General features: G+C 39.0%; 15 non-coding genes across 15 annotated transcripts; 10 read left to right on the forward strand and 5 right to left on the reverse strand.

Moving 5' to 3' along the window:
- The first annotated feature begins 423 nt into the window (after positions 1 to 423).
- trnav-uac (transfer RNA valine (anticodon UAC)) lies at positions 424 to 496 on the forward strand. The gene has a single exon. It is a non-coding gene; the product is annotated as a tRNA-Val (tRNA).
- A 508-nt stretch (positions 497 to 1,004) lies between these two features.
- On the forward strand, positions 1,005 to 1,076 carry trnaw-cca (transfer RNA tryptophan (anticodon CCA)). The gene has a single exon. It is a non-coding gene; the product is annotated as a tRNA-Trp (tRNA).
- A 1,121-nt stretch (positions 1,077 to 2,197) lies between these two features.
- Positions 2,198 to 2,269, reverse strand: trnam-cau (transfer RNA methionine (anticodon CAU)). Its single transcript has one exon. It is a non-coding gene; the product is annotated as a tRNA-Met (tRNA).
- A 503-nt stretch (positions 2,270 to 2,772) lies between these two features.
- On the forward strand, positions 2,773 to 2,845 carry trnav-uac (transfer RNA valine (anticodon UAC)). Its single transcript has one exon. It is a non-coding gene; the product is annotated as a tRNA-Val (tRNA).
- A 508-nt stretch (positions 2,846 to 3,353) lies between these two features.
- trnaw-cca (transfer RNA tryptophan (anticodon CCA)) lies at positions 3,354 to 3,425 on the forward strand. Its single transcript has one exon. It is a non-coding gene; the product is annotated as a tRNA-Trp (tRNA).
- Positions 3,426 to 4,546: 1,121 nt separating this feature from the next.
- Positions 4,547 to 4,618, reverse strand: trnam-cau (transfer RNA methionine (anticodon CAU)). Its single transcript has one exon. It is a non-coding gene; the product is annotated as a tRNA-Met (tRNA).
- A 501-nt stretch (positions 4,619 to 5,119) lies between these two features.
- On the forward strand, positions 5,120 to 5,192 carry trnav-uac (transfer RNA valine (anticodon UAC)). Its single transcript has one exon. It is a non-coding gene; the product is annotated as a tRNA-Val (tRNA).
- A 508-nt stretch (positions 5,193 to 5,700) lies between these two features.
- On the forward strand, positions 5,701 to 5,772 carry trnaw-cca (transfer RNA tryptophan (anticodon CCA)). The gene has a single exon. It is a non-coding gene; the product is annotated as a tRNA-Trp (tRNA).
- Positions 5,773 to 6,893: 1,121 nt separating this feature from the next.
- Positions 6,894 to 6,965, reverse strand: trnam-cau (transfer RNA methionine (anticodon CAU)). Its single transcript has one exon. It is a non-coding gene; the product is annotated as a tRNA-Met (tRNA).
- Positions 6,966 to 7,495: 530 nt separating this feature from the next.
- Positions 7,496 to 7,569, forward strand: trnav-uac (transfer RNA valine (anticodon UAC)). The gene has a single exon. It is a non-coding gene; the product is annotated as a tRNA-Val (tRNA).
- A 508-nt stretch (positions 7,570 to 8,077) lies between these two features.
- trnaw-cca (transfer RNA tryptophan (anticodon CCA)) lies at positions 8,078 to 8,149 on the forward strand. The gene has a single exon. It is a non-coding gene; the product is annotated as a tRNA-Trp (tRNA).
- A 1,121-nt stretch (positions 8,150 to 9,270) lies between these two features.
- On the reverse strand, positions 9,271 to 9,342 carry trnam-cau (transfer RNA methionine (anticodon CAU)). Its single transcript has one exon. It is a non-coding gene; the product is annotated as a tRNA-Met (tRNA).
- Positions 9,343 to 9,844: 502 nt separating this feature from the next.
- On the forward strand, positions 9,845 to 9,917 carry trnav-uac (transfer RNA valine (anticodon UAC)). The gene has a single exon. It is a non-coding gene; the product is annotated as a tRNA-Val (tRNA).
- A 508-nt stretch (positions 9,918 to 10,425) lies between these two features.
- On the forward strand, positions 10,426 to 10,497 carry trnaw-cca (transfer RNA tryptophan (anticodon CCA)). The gene has a single exon. It is a non-coding gene; the product is annotated as a tRNA-Trp (tRNA).
- A 1,121-nt stretch (positions 10,498 to 11,618) lies between these two features.
- trnam-cau (transfer RNA methionine (anticodon CAU)) lies at positions 11,619 to 11,690 on the reverse strand. The gene has a single exon. It is a non-coding gene; the product is annotated as a tRNA-Met (tRNA).
- Positions 11,691 to 12,157: the final 467 nt, after the last annotated feature.

Genomic DNA, 12,157 nt, shown 5'->3' on the forward strand with positions numbered 1-12,157 from the left:
TCGTAAATCAGAGATGATCCGTTTTCTTTTCTCCCAAATACGTTATGCAAAGTATGCAACTTTTCTGCCCACTTTGATCACAGGCAGTTTTATTCCCCAGTTTCGGCGGCCAATTCCAATATTCTGTCTCTCGAAAGCATCTTAAATCGTGGAAAGCGCTCTTTGTTTAAAATTACACAGAAGACTTCTTTTCTTCGAAAAGGCTTACAATTAGATATTTTCTTCTTTTCAAATAGATTTTTTGAAGCGCATATGGAGCGCTATAGAAAATATATATGATTAATTGATTGAATGTTGGCCTGCGTTCGGTCTGGCAGGGTTAATTCTTATAAAGACAACGCCGAAGGGTCTGATAAATGATTGCAATTATTTGAGATGCTGCATGTAGACAATAATGTAGGAGCACCACCACTGTTTCGACAAGGTTCCATAGTGTAGTGGTTATCACGTCTGCTTTACACGCAGAAGGCCCTGGGTTCGATCCCCAGTGGAACCACTGCAGTTTGTTTTTAAATTATATCAATCCCTGGTCAAGACAAAGTCTCTCTGGGGTTGGCCTGTCATTAGATTGCCGATGTAAGATCCCTGGTCCCATCGTAGAAGCAGGATAGTTTATTCACAAATAAATACATACACGTTTGTTTATGTTTCTTTTGTTGGTAAATTAACCCAATACATTATTGCATTCTGCCACGTAATTAGACGATCAAAGCCCATTTGTGCCAGTGCGCATTCAAAGGAGACGCGCTGAGAGAATCCTAGTTAAATACTAGTTTTACTGATTTAAACTAGTTGTTTAATGTTTTCTTTACTTTTAAAGCTGAGAATTAAACACACTTGCGACAACTTCATAGCCCTGCTGGCTACGAACACGTATCGAGTCGGCTGTTTCCTATAACCCTGGTGATAGCGAGTGTTTTCCAAGTATCAGCATCGGCATTACCATGCGTTTGGCATGCTTGCTGTGCACTCTAGCATTGCATAACAAGCATGTAGTATGCCCGGACTTCGTGGCGCAACGGTAGCGCGTCTGACTCCAGATCAGAAGGTTGCGTGTTCAAATCACGTCGAGGTCAAAGCCTTCTTTGTTTCTATTCCGCACTATTTCGTTTTTTAACGTGTTTGGATTTGAATGTTTCCGTGCATTTATTTAAACAATTTAGCCTACACAACATATCGATTGTATAGCGATCAAACAGAGATTTATTGTATTGTGATTCTTTTTTATGTTTCATTTGATACTGCACAATAAATTAAAGTGACTCCCAAATTAATGTTGGCCAGTCTTCAATGACATAGTTGGGGAATAAAGTCATATTAACACTTCCTTGCATGTTATATTGAAAACAGCTCTACAAATACTAGTTTTGAAGAAACTTAAAGTACAGCAAGTAATGATTGATGCCTTAAAGCTTAACAGACCTTTACAAATTAACAAAGAAAACATAAAAAAGGGGCACATAGTCGGCAGGATGTGAACATGAGCGGGGAAACTCCAACATCTTTTAATTCCATCACCTTAACTACTTGGCCAAAACTACTTTGTGTAAAGTACCAAGTTCTATAAACATATCACAGACCAAGAACAAATACACACAGTTTGTTTTTAATAAAACATTGACCAAACCACAATCCCTGGTTTAGGAGGCTAGTGCCTTATCCTTTAGGTGACTGCGGCACTTTCATATGGATAGTAGTCAGCGTGACAAAATACGACCAGAGGGAAAAAAGCAGTGGTTTCCCTGTCATTCCATTGCCATATTACATTGTGCATGTTCAGAATATGCAGGAATCCTGAAAACAGCATTGTAATATGTGAACAAATCAATAACCGAATTTAATTAACGCATGGATTAAACGCTATTGAGTGTTACAGTTGTTAATTAACTTGCAAAGCAAACGTTTTAGAGCTCAATTTTTAAGAGAGTTCAAGAGCTGACATATGCAGCAGCTGGCAATATTGACGTATTCCCAAGGGCTTTATCTTTTGGTCTATCTGGGAACAATTTAAAAAGAAAAGAAAGCAATGTCATTTGTAAAGAAACGAATTTGATAGAAAACCTAACGTTTTCGAGGTTAGTTGTCGATTTAAATGTTCCAGTAATGTGCACATTTCCCTGATTGCGAATATAATACGAAGTCTTGCCTTCAGTTAATATTTTAGAAAAACTGCTTTGCAAACAGAAGAAAAACAAGCTAGCAGAGGATGGTTTCGATCCATCGACCTCTGGGTTATGGGCCCAGCACGCTTCCGCTGCGCCACTCTGCTGCTGTTGCCGCATAACTGAATTACCAAGCAGCAGAAAAAAAAAAAAAAAAAACTGAACTCATCGTTTTAACCAGCCACACGGCAGTGGCCGGGCCAAACCATGGAAATGTCGTAAATCAGAGATGATCCGTTTTCTTTTCTCCCAAATACGTTATGCAAAGTATGCAACTTTTCTGCCCACTTTGATCACAGGCAGTTTTATTCCCCAGTTTCGGCGGCCAATTCCAATATTCTGTCTCTCGAAAGCATCTTAAATCGTGGAAAGCGCTCTTTGTTTAAAATTACACAGAAGACTTCTTTTGTTCGACCAGGCTTACAATTAGATATTTTCTTCTTTTCAAATAGATTTTTTGAAGCGCATATGGGGCGCTATAGAAAATATATATGATTAATTGATTGAATGTTGGCCTGCGTTCGGCCTGGCAGGGGTAATTCTTAAAAAGACAACGCCGAAGGGTCTGATAAATGATTGCAATTATTTGAGATGCTGCATGTTTCGACAAGGTTCCATAGTGTAGTGGTTATCACGTCTGCTTTACACGCAGAAGGCCCTGGGTTCGATCCCCAGTGGAACCACTGCAGTTTGTTTTTAAATTATATCAATCCCTGGTCAAGACAAAGTCTCTCTGGGGTTGGCCTGTCATTAGATTGCCGATGTAAGATCCCTGGTCCCATCGTAGAAGCGGGATAGTTTATTCACAAATAAATACATACACGTTTGTTTATGTTTCTTTTGTTGGTAAATTAACCCAATACATTATTACATTCTGCCACGTAATTAGACGATCAAAGCCCATTTGTGCCAGTGCGCATTCAAAGGAGACGCGCTGAGAGAATCCTAGTTAAATACTAGTTTTACTGATTTAAACTAGTTGTTTAATGTTTTCTTTACTTTTAAAGCTGAGAATTAAACACACTTGCGACAACTTCATAGCCCTGCTGGCTACGAACACGTATCGAGTCGGCTGTTTCCTATAACCCTGGTGATAGCGAGTGTTTTCCAAGTATCAGCATCGGCATTACCATGCGTTTGGCATGCTTGCTGTGCACTCTAGCATTGCATAACAAGCATGTAGTATGCCCGGACTTCGTGGCGCAAAGGTAGCGCGTCTGTCTCCAGATCAGAAGGTTGCGTGTTCAAATCACGTCGAGGTCAAAGCCTTCTTTGTTTCTATTCCGCACTATTTCGTTTTTTAACGTGTTTGGATTTGAATGTTTCTGTGCATTTATTTAAACAATTTAGCCTACACAACATATCGATTGTATAGCGATCAAACAGAGATTTATTGTATTGTGATTCTTTTTTATGTTTCATTTGATACTGCACAATAAATTAAAGTGACTCCCAAATTAATGTTGGCCAGTCTTCAATGACATAGTTGGGGAATAAAGTCATATTAACACTTCCTTGCATGTTATATTGAAAACAGCTCTACAAATACTAGTTTTGAAGAAACTCAAAGTACAGCAAGTAATGATTGATGCCTTAAAGCTTAACAGACCTTTACAAATTAACAAAGAAAACATAAAAAAGGGGCACATAGTCGGCAGGATGTGAACATGAGCGGGGAAACACCAACATCTTTTAATTCCATCACCTTAACTACTTGGCCAAAACTACTTTGTGTAAAGTACCAAGTTCTATAAACATATCACAGACCAAGAACAAATACACACAGTTTGTTTTTAATAAAACATTGACCAAACCACAATCCCTGGTTTAGGAGGCTAGTGCCTTATCCTTTAGGTGACTGCGGCACTTTCATATGGATAGTAGTCAGCGTGACAAAATACGACCAGAGGGAAAAAAGCAGTGGTTTCCCTGTCATTCCATTGCCATATTACATTGTGCATGTTCAGAATATGCGGGAATCCTGAAAACAGCATTGTAATATGTGAACAAATCAATAACCGAATTTAATTAACGCATGGATTAAACGCTATTGAGTGTTACGGTTGTTAATTAACTTGCAAAGCAAACGTTTTAGAGCTCAATTTTTAAGAGAGTTCAAGAGCTGACATATGCAGGAGCTGGCAATATTGACGTATTCCCAAGGGCTTTATCTTTTGGTCTTTCTGGGAACAATTTAAAAAGAAAAGAAAGCAATGTCATTTGTAAAGAAACGAATTTGATAGAAAACCTAACGTTTTCGAGGTTAGTTGTCGATTTAAATGTTCCAGTAATGTGCACATTTCCCTGATTGCGAATATAATACGAAGTCTTGCCTTCAGTTAATATTTTAGAAAAACTGCTTTGCAAACAGAAGAAAAACAAGCTAGCAGAGGATGGTTTCGATCCATCGACCTCTGGGTTATGGGCCCAGCACGCTTCCGCTGCGCCACTCTGCTGCTGTTGCCGCATAACTGAATTACCTAGCAGCAGAAAAAAAAAAAAAAAACTGAACTCATCGTTTTAACCAGCCACACGGCAGTGGCCGGGCCAAACCATGGAAATGTCGTAAATCAGAGATGATCCGTTTTCTTTTCTCCCAAATACGTTATGCAAAGTATGCAACTTTTCTGCCCACTTTGATCACAGGCAGTTTTATTCCCCAGTTTCGGCGGCCAATTCCAATATTCTGTCTCTCGAAAGCATCTTAAATCGTGGAAAGCGCTCTTTGTTTAAAATTACACAGAAGACTTCTTTTGTTCGACCAGGCTTACAATTAGATATTTTCTTCTTTTCAAATAGATTTTTTGAAGCGCATATGGGGCACTATAGAAAATATATATGATTAATTGATTGAATGTTGGCCTGCGTTCGGCCTGGCAGGGGTAATTCTTAAAAAGACAACGCCGAAGGGTCTGATAAATGATTGCAATTATTTGAGATGCTGCATGTTTCGACAAGGTTCCATAGTGTAGTGGTTATCACGTCTGCTTTACACGCAGAAGGCCCTGGGTTCGATCCCCAGTGGAACCACTGTAGTTTGTTTTTAAATTATATCAATCCCTGGTCAAGACAAAGTCTCTCTGGGGTTGGCCTGTCATTAGATTGCCGATGTAAGATCCCTGGTCCCATCGTAGAAGCAGGATAGTTTATTCACAAATAAATACATACACGTTTGTTTATGTTTCTTTTGTTGGTAAATTAACCCAATACATTATTACATTCTGCCACGTAATTAGACGATCAAAGCCCATTTGTGCCAGTGCGCATTCAAAGGAGACACGCTGAGAGAATCCTAGTTAAATACTAGTTTTACTGATTTAAACTAGTTGTTTAATGTTTTCTTTACTTTTAAAGCTGAGAATTAAACACACTTGCGACAACTTCATAGCACTGCTGGCTACGAACACATATCGAGTCAGCTGTTTCCTATAACCCTTGTGATACCGAGTGTTTTCCAAGTATCAGCATCGGCATTACCATGCGTTTGGCATGCTTGCTGTGCACTCTAGCATTGCATAACAAGCATGTAGTATGCCCGGACTTCGTGGCGCAACGGTAGCGCGTCTGACTCCAAATCAGAAGGTTGCGTGTTCAAATCACGTCGAGGTCAAAGCCTTCTTTGTTTCTATTCCGCACTATTTCGTTTTTTAACGTGTTTGGATTTGAATGTTTCCGTGCATTTATTTAAACAATTTAGCCTACACAACATATCGATTGTATAGCGATCAAACAGAGATTTATTGTATTGTGATTCTTTTTTATGTTTCAGTTGATACTGCACAATAAATTAAAGTGACTCCCAAATTAATGTTGGCCAGTCTTCAATGACATAGTTGGGGAATAAAGTCATATTAACACTTCCTTGCATGTTATATTGAAAACAGCTCTACAAATACTAGTTTTGAAGAAACTTAAAGTACAGCAAGTAATGATTGATGCCTTAAAGCTTAACAGACCTTTACAAATTAACAAAGAAAACATAAAAAAGGGGCACATAGTCGGCAGGATGTGAACATGAGCGGGGAAACTCCAACATCTTTTAAGTCCATCACCTTAACTACTTGGCCAAAACTACTTTGTGTAAAGTACCAAGTTCTATAAACATATCACAGACCAAGAACAAATACACACAGTTTGTTTTTAATAAAACATTGACCAAACCACAATCCCTGGTTTAGGAGGCTAGTGCCTTATCCTTTAGGTGACTGTGGCACTTTCATATGGATAGTAGTCAGCGTGACAAAATACGACCAGAGGGAAAAAAGCAGTGGTTTCCCTGTCATTCCATTGCCATATTACATTGTGCATGTTCAGAATATGCGGGAATCCTGAAAACAGCATTGTAATATGTGAACAAATCAATAACCGAATTTAATTAACGCATGGATTAAACGCTATTGAGTGTTACGGTTGTTAATTAACTTGCAAAGCAAACGTTTTAGAGCTCAATTTTTAAGAGAGTTCAAGAGCTGACATATGCAGGAGATGGCAATATTGACGTATTCCCAAGGGCTTTATCTTTTGGTCTTTCTGGGAACAATTTAAAAAGAAAAGAAAGCAATGCCATTTGTAAAGAAACGAATTTGATAGAAAATCTAATGTTTTCGAGGTTAGTTGTCGATTTAAATGTTCCAGTAATGTGCACATTTCCCTGATTGCGAATATAATACGAAGTCTTGCCTTCAGTTAATATTTTAGAAAAACTGCTTTGCAAACAGAAGAAAAACAAGCTAGCAGAGGATGGTTTCGATCCATCGACCTCTGGGTTATGGGCCCAGCACGCTTCCGCTGCGCCACTCTGCTGCTGTTGCCGCATAACTGAATTACCAAGCAGCAGAAAAAACAAAACAAAACTGAACTCATCGTTTTAACCAGCCACACGGCAGTGGCCGGGCCAAACCATGGAAACGTCGTAAATCAGAGATGATCCGTTTTCTTTTCTCCCAAATACGTTATGCAAAGTATGCAACTTTTCTGCCCACTTTGATCACAGGCAGTTTTATTCCCCAGTTTCGGCGGCCAATTCCAATATTCTGTCTCTCGAAAGCATCTTAAATCGTGGAAAGCGCTCTTTGTTTAAAATTACACAGAAGTCTTCTTTTGTTCGACCAGGCTTACAATTAGATATTTTCTTCTTTTCAAATAGATTTTTTGAAGCGCATATGGGGCGCTATAGAAAATATATATGATTAATTGATTGAATGTTGGCCTGCGTTCGGTCTGGCAGGGTTAATTCTTAAAAAGACAACGCCGAAGGGTCTGATAAATTATTGCAATTATTTGAGATGCTGTATGTAGACAATAATGTAGGAGCACCACCACTGTTTCGACAAGGTTTCATAGTGTAGTGGTTATCACGTCTGCTTTACACGCAGAAGGCCCCTGGGTTCGATCCCCAGTGGAACCACTGCAGTTTGTTTTTAAATTATATCAATCCCTGGTCAAGACAAAGTCTCTCTGGGGTTGGCCTGTCATTAGATTGCCGATGTAAGATCCCTGGTCCCATCGTAGAAGCGGGATAGTTTATTCACAAATAAATACATACACGTTTGTTTATGTTTCTTTTGTTGGTAAATTAACCCAATACATTATTACATTCTGCCACGTAATTAGACGATCAAAGCCCATTTGTGCCAGTGCGCATTCAAAGGAGACGCGCTGAGAGAATCCTAGTTAAATACTAGTTTTACTGATTTAAACTAGTTGTTTAATGTTTTCTTTACTTTTAAAGCTGAGAATTAAACACACTTGCGACAACTTCATAGCCCTGCTGGCTACGAACACGTATCGAGTCGGCTGTTTCCTATAACCCTGGTGATAGCGAGTGTTTTCCAAGTATCAGCATCGGCATTACCATGCGTTTGGCATGCTTGCTGTGCACTCTAGCATTGCATAACAAGCATGTAGTATGCCCGGACTTCGTGGCGCAAAGGTAGCGCGTCTGTCTCCAGATCAGAAGGTTGCGTGTTCAAATCACGTCGAGGTCAAAGCCTTCTTTGTTTCTATTCCGCACTATTTCGTTTTTTAACGTGTTTGGATTTGAATGTTTCTGTGCATTTATTTAAACAATTTAGCCTACACAACATATCGATTGTATAGCGATCAAACAGAGATTTATTGTATTGTGATTCTTTTTTATGTTTCATTTGATACTGCACAATAAATTAAAGTGACTCCCAAATTAATGTTGGCCAGTCTTCAATGACATAGTTGGGGAATAAAGTCATATTAACACTTCCTTGCATGTTATATTGAAAACAGCTCTACAAATACTAGTTTTGAAGAAACTCAAAGTACAGCAAGTAATGATTGATGCCTTAAAGCTTAACAGACCTTTACAAATTAACAAAGAAAACATAAAAAAGGGGCACATAGTCGGCAGGATGTGAACATGAGCGGGGAAACTCCAACATCTTTTAATTCCATCACCTTAACTACTTGGCCAAAACTACTTTGTGTAAAGTACCAAGTTCTATAAACATATCACAGACCAAGAACAAATACACACAGTTTGTTTTTAATAAAACATTGACCAAACCACAATCCCTGGTTTAGGAGGCTAGTGCCTTATCCTTTAGGTGACTGCGGCACTTTCATATGGATAGTAGTCAGCGTGACAAAATACGACCAGAGGGAAAAAAGCAGTGGTTTCCCTGTCATTCCATTGCCATATTACATTGTGCATGTTCAGAATATGCGGGAATCCTGAAAACAGCATTGTAATATGTGAACAAATCAATAACCGAATTTAATTAACGCATGGATTAAACGCTATTGAGTGTTACGGTTGTTAATTAACTTGCAAAGCAAACGTTTTAGAGCTCAATTTTTAAGAGAGTTCAAGAGCTGACATATGCAGGAGCTGGCAATATTGACGTATTCCCAAGGGCTTTATCTTTTGGTCTTTCTGGGAACAATTTAAAAAGAAAAGAAAGCAATGTCATTTGTAAAGAAACGAATTTGATAGAAAACCTAACGTTTTCGAGGTTAGTTGTCGATTTAAATGTTCCAGTAATGTGCACATTTCCCTGATTGCGAATATAATACGAAGTCTTGCCTTCAGTTAATATTTTAGAAAAACTGCTTTGCAAACAGAAGAAAAACAAGCTAGCAGAGGATGGTTTCGATCCATCGACCTCTGGGTTATGGGCCCAGCACGCTTCCGCTGCGCCACTCTGCTGCTGTTGCCGCATAACTGAATTACCAAGCAGCAGAAAAAAAAAAAAAAAAACTGAACTCATCGTTTTAACCAGCCACACGGCAGTGGCCGGGCCAAACCATGGAAACGTCGTAAATCAGAGATGATCCGTTTTCTTTTCTCCCAAATACGTTATGCAAAGTATGCAACTTTTCTGCCCACTTTGATCACAGGCAGTTTTATTCCCCAGTTTCGGCGGCCAATTCCAATATTCTGTCTCTCGAAAGCATCTTAAATCGTGGAAAGCGCTCTTTGTTTAAAATTACACAGAAGACTTCTTTTGTTCGACCAGGCTTACAATTAGATATTTTCTTCTTTTCAAATAGATTTTTTGAAGCGCATATGGGGCGCTATAGAAAATATATATGATTAATTGATTGAATGTTGGCCTGCGTTCGGCCTGGCAGGGGTAATTCTTAAAAAGACGCCGCCGAAGGGTCTGATAAATGATTGCAATTATTTGAGATGCTGCATGTTTCGACAAGGTTCCATAGTGTAGTGGTTATCACGTCTGCTTTACACGCAGAAGGCCCTGGGTTCGATCCCCAGTGGAACCACTGCAGTTTGTTTTTAAATTATATCAATCCCTGGTCAAGACAAAGTCTCTCTGGGGTTGGCCTGTCATTAGATTGCCGATGTAAGATCCCTGGTCCCATCGTAGAAGCAGGATAGTTTATTCACAAATAAATACATACACGTTTGTTTATGTTTCTTTTGTTGGTAAATTAACCCAATACATGATTGCATTCTGCCACGTAATTAGACGATCAAAGCCCATTTGTGCCAGTGCGCATTCAAAGGAGACGCGCTGAGAGAATCCTAGTTAAATACTAGTTTTACTGATTTAAACTAGTTGTTTAATGTTTTCTTTACTTTTAAAGCTGAGAATTAAACACACTTGCGACAACTTCATAGCCCTGCTGGCTACGAACACGTATCGAGTCGGCTGTTTCCTATAACCCTGGTGATAGCGAGTGTTTTCCAAGTATCAGCATCGGCATTACCATGCGTTTGGCATGCTTGCTGTGCACTCTAGCATTGCATAACAAGCATGTAGTATGCCCGGACTTCGTGGCGCAACGGTAGCGCGTCTGACTCCAGATCAGAAGGTTGCGTGTTCAAATCACGTCGAGGTCAAAGCCTTCTTTGTTTCTATTCCGCACTATTTCGTTTTTTAACGTGTTTGGATTTGAATGTTTCCGTGCATTTATTTAAACAATTTAGCCTACACAACATATCGATTGTATAGCGATCAAACAGAGATTTATTGTATTGTGATTCTTTTTTATGTTTCATTTGATACTGCACAATAAATTAAAGTGACTCCCAAATTAATGTTGGCCAGTCTTCAATGACATAGTTGGGGAATAAAGTCATATTAACACTTCCTTGCATGTTATATTGAAAACAGCTCTACAAATACTAGTTTTGAAGAAACTTAAAGTACAGCAAGTAATGATTGATGCCTTAAAGCTTAACAGACCTTTACAAATTAACAAAGAAAACATAAAAAAGGGGCACATAGTCGGCAGGATGTGAACATGAGCGGGGAAACTCCAACATCTTTTAAGTCCATCACCTTAACTACTTGGCCAAAACTACTTTGTGTAAAGTACCAAGTTCTATAAACATATCACAGACCAAGAACAAATACACACAGTTTGTTTTTAATAAAACATTGACCAAACCACAATCCCTGGTTTAGGAGGCTAGTGCCTTATCCTTTAGGTGACTGCGGCACTTTCATATGGATAGTAGTCAGCGTGACAAAATACGACCAGAGGGAAAAAAGCAGTGGTTTCCCTGTCATTCCATTGCCATATTACATTGTGCATGTTCAGAATATGCAGGAATCCTGAAAACAGCATTGTAATATGTGAACAAATCAATAACCGAATTTAATTAACGCATGGATTAAACGCTATTGAGTGTTACAGTTGTTAATTAACTTGCAAAGCAAACGTTTTAGAGCTCAATTTTTAAGAGAGTTCAAGAGCTGACATATGCAGCAGCTGGCAATATTGACGTATTCCCAAGGGCTTTATCTTTTGGTCTATCTGGGAACAATTTAAAAAGAAAAGAAAGCAATGTCATTTGTAAAGAAACGAATTTGATAGAAAACCTAACGTTTTCGAGGTTAGTTGTCGATTTAAATGTTCCAGTAATGTGCACATTTCCCTGATTGCGAATATAATACGAAGTCTTGCCTTCAGTTAATATTTTAGAAAAACTGCTTTGCAAACAGAAGAAAAACAAGCTAGCAGAGGATGGTTTCGATCCATCGACCTCTGGGTTATGGGCCCAGCACGCTTCCGCTGCGCCACTCTGCTGCTGTTGCCGCATAACTGAATTACCAAGCAGCAGAAAAAAAAAAAAAAAAAACTGAACTCATCGTTTTAACCAGCCACACGGCAGTGGCCGGGCCAAACCATGGAAATGTCGTAAATCAGAGATGATCCGTTTTCTTTTCTCCCAAATACGTTATGCAAAGTATGCAACTTTTCTGCCCACTTTGATCACAGGCAGTTTTATTCCCCAGTTTCGGCGGCCAATTCCAATATTCTGTCTCTCGAAAGCATCTTAAATCGTGGAAAGCGCTCTTTGTTTAAAATTACACAGAAGACTTCTTTTGTTCGACCAGGCTTACAATTAGATATTTTCTTCTTTTCAAATAGATTTTTTGAAGCGCATATGGGGCGCTATAGAAAATATATATGATTAATTGATTGAATGTTGGCCTGCGTTCGGCCTGGCAGGGGTAATTCTTAAAAAGACAACGCCGAAGGGTCTGATAAAT

Source organism: Acipenser ruthenus, chromosome 32 (assembly GCF_902713425.1).
Source record: "Acipenser ruthenus chromosome 32, fAciRut3.2 maternal haplotype, whole genome shotgun sequence".
Taxonomy (NCBI): domain Eukaryota; kingdom Metazoa; phylum Chordata; class Actinopteri; order Acipenseriformes; family Acipenseridae; genus Acipenser; species Acipenser ruthenus.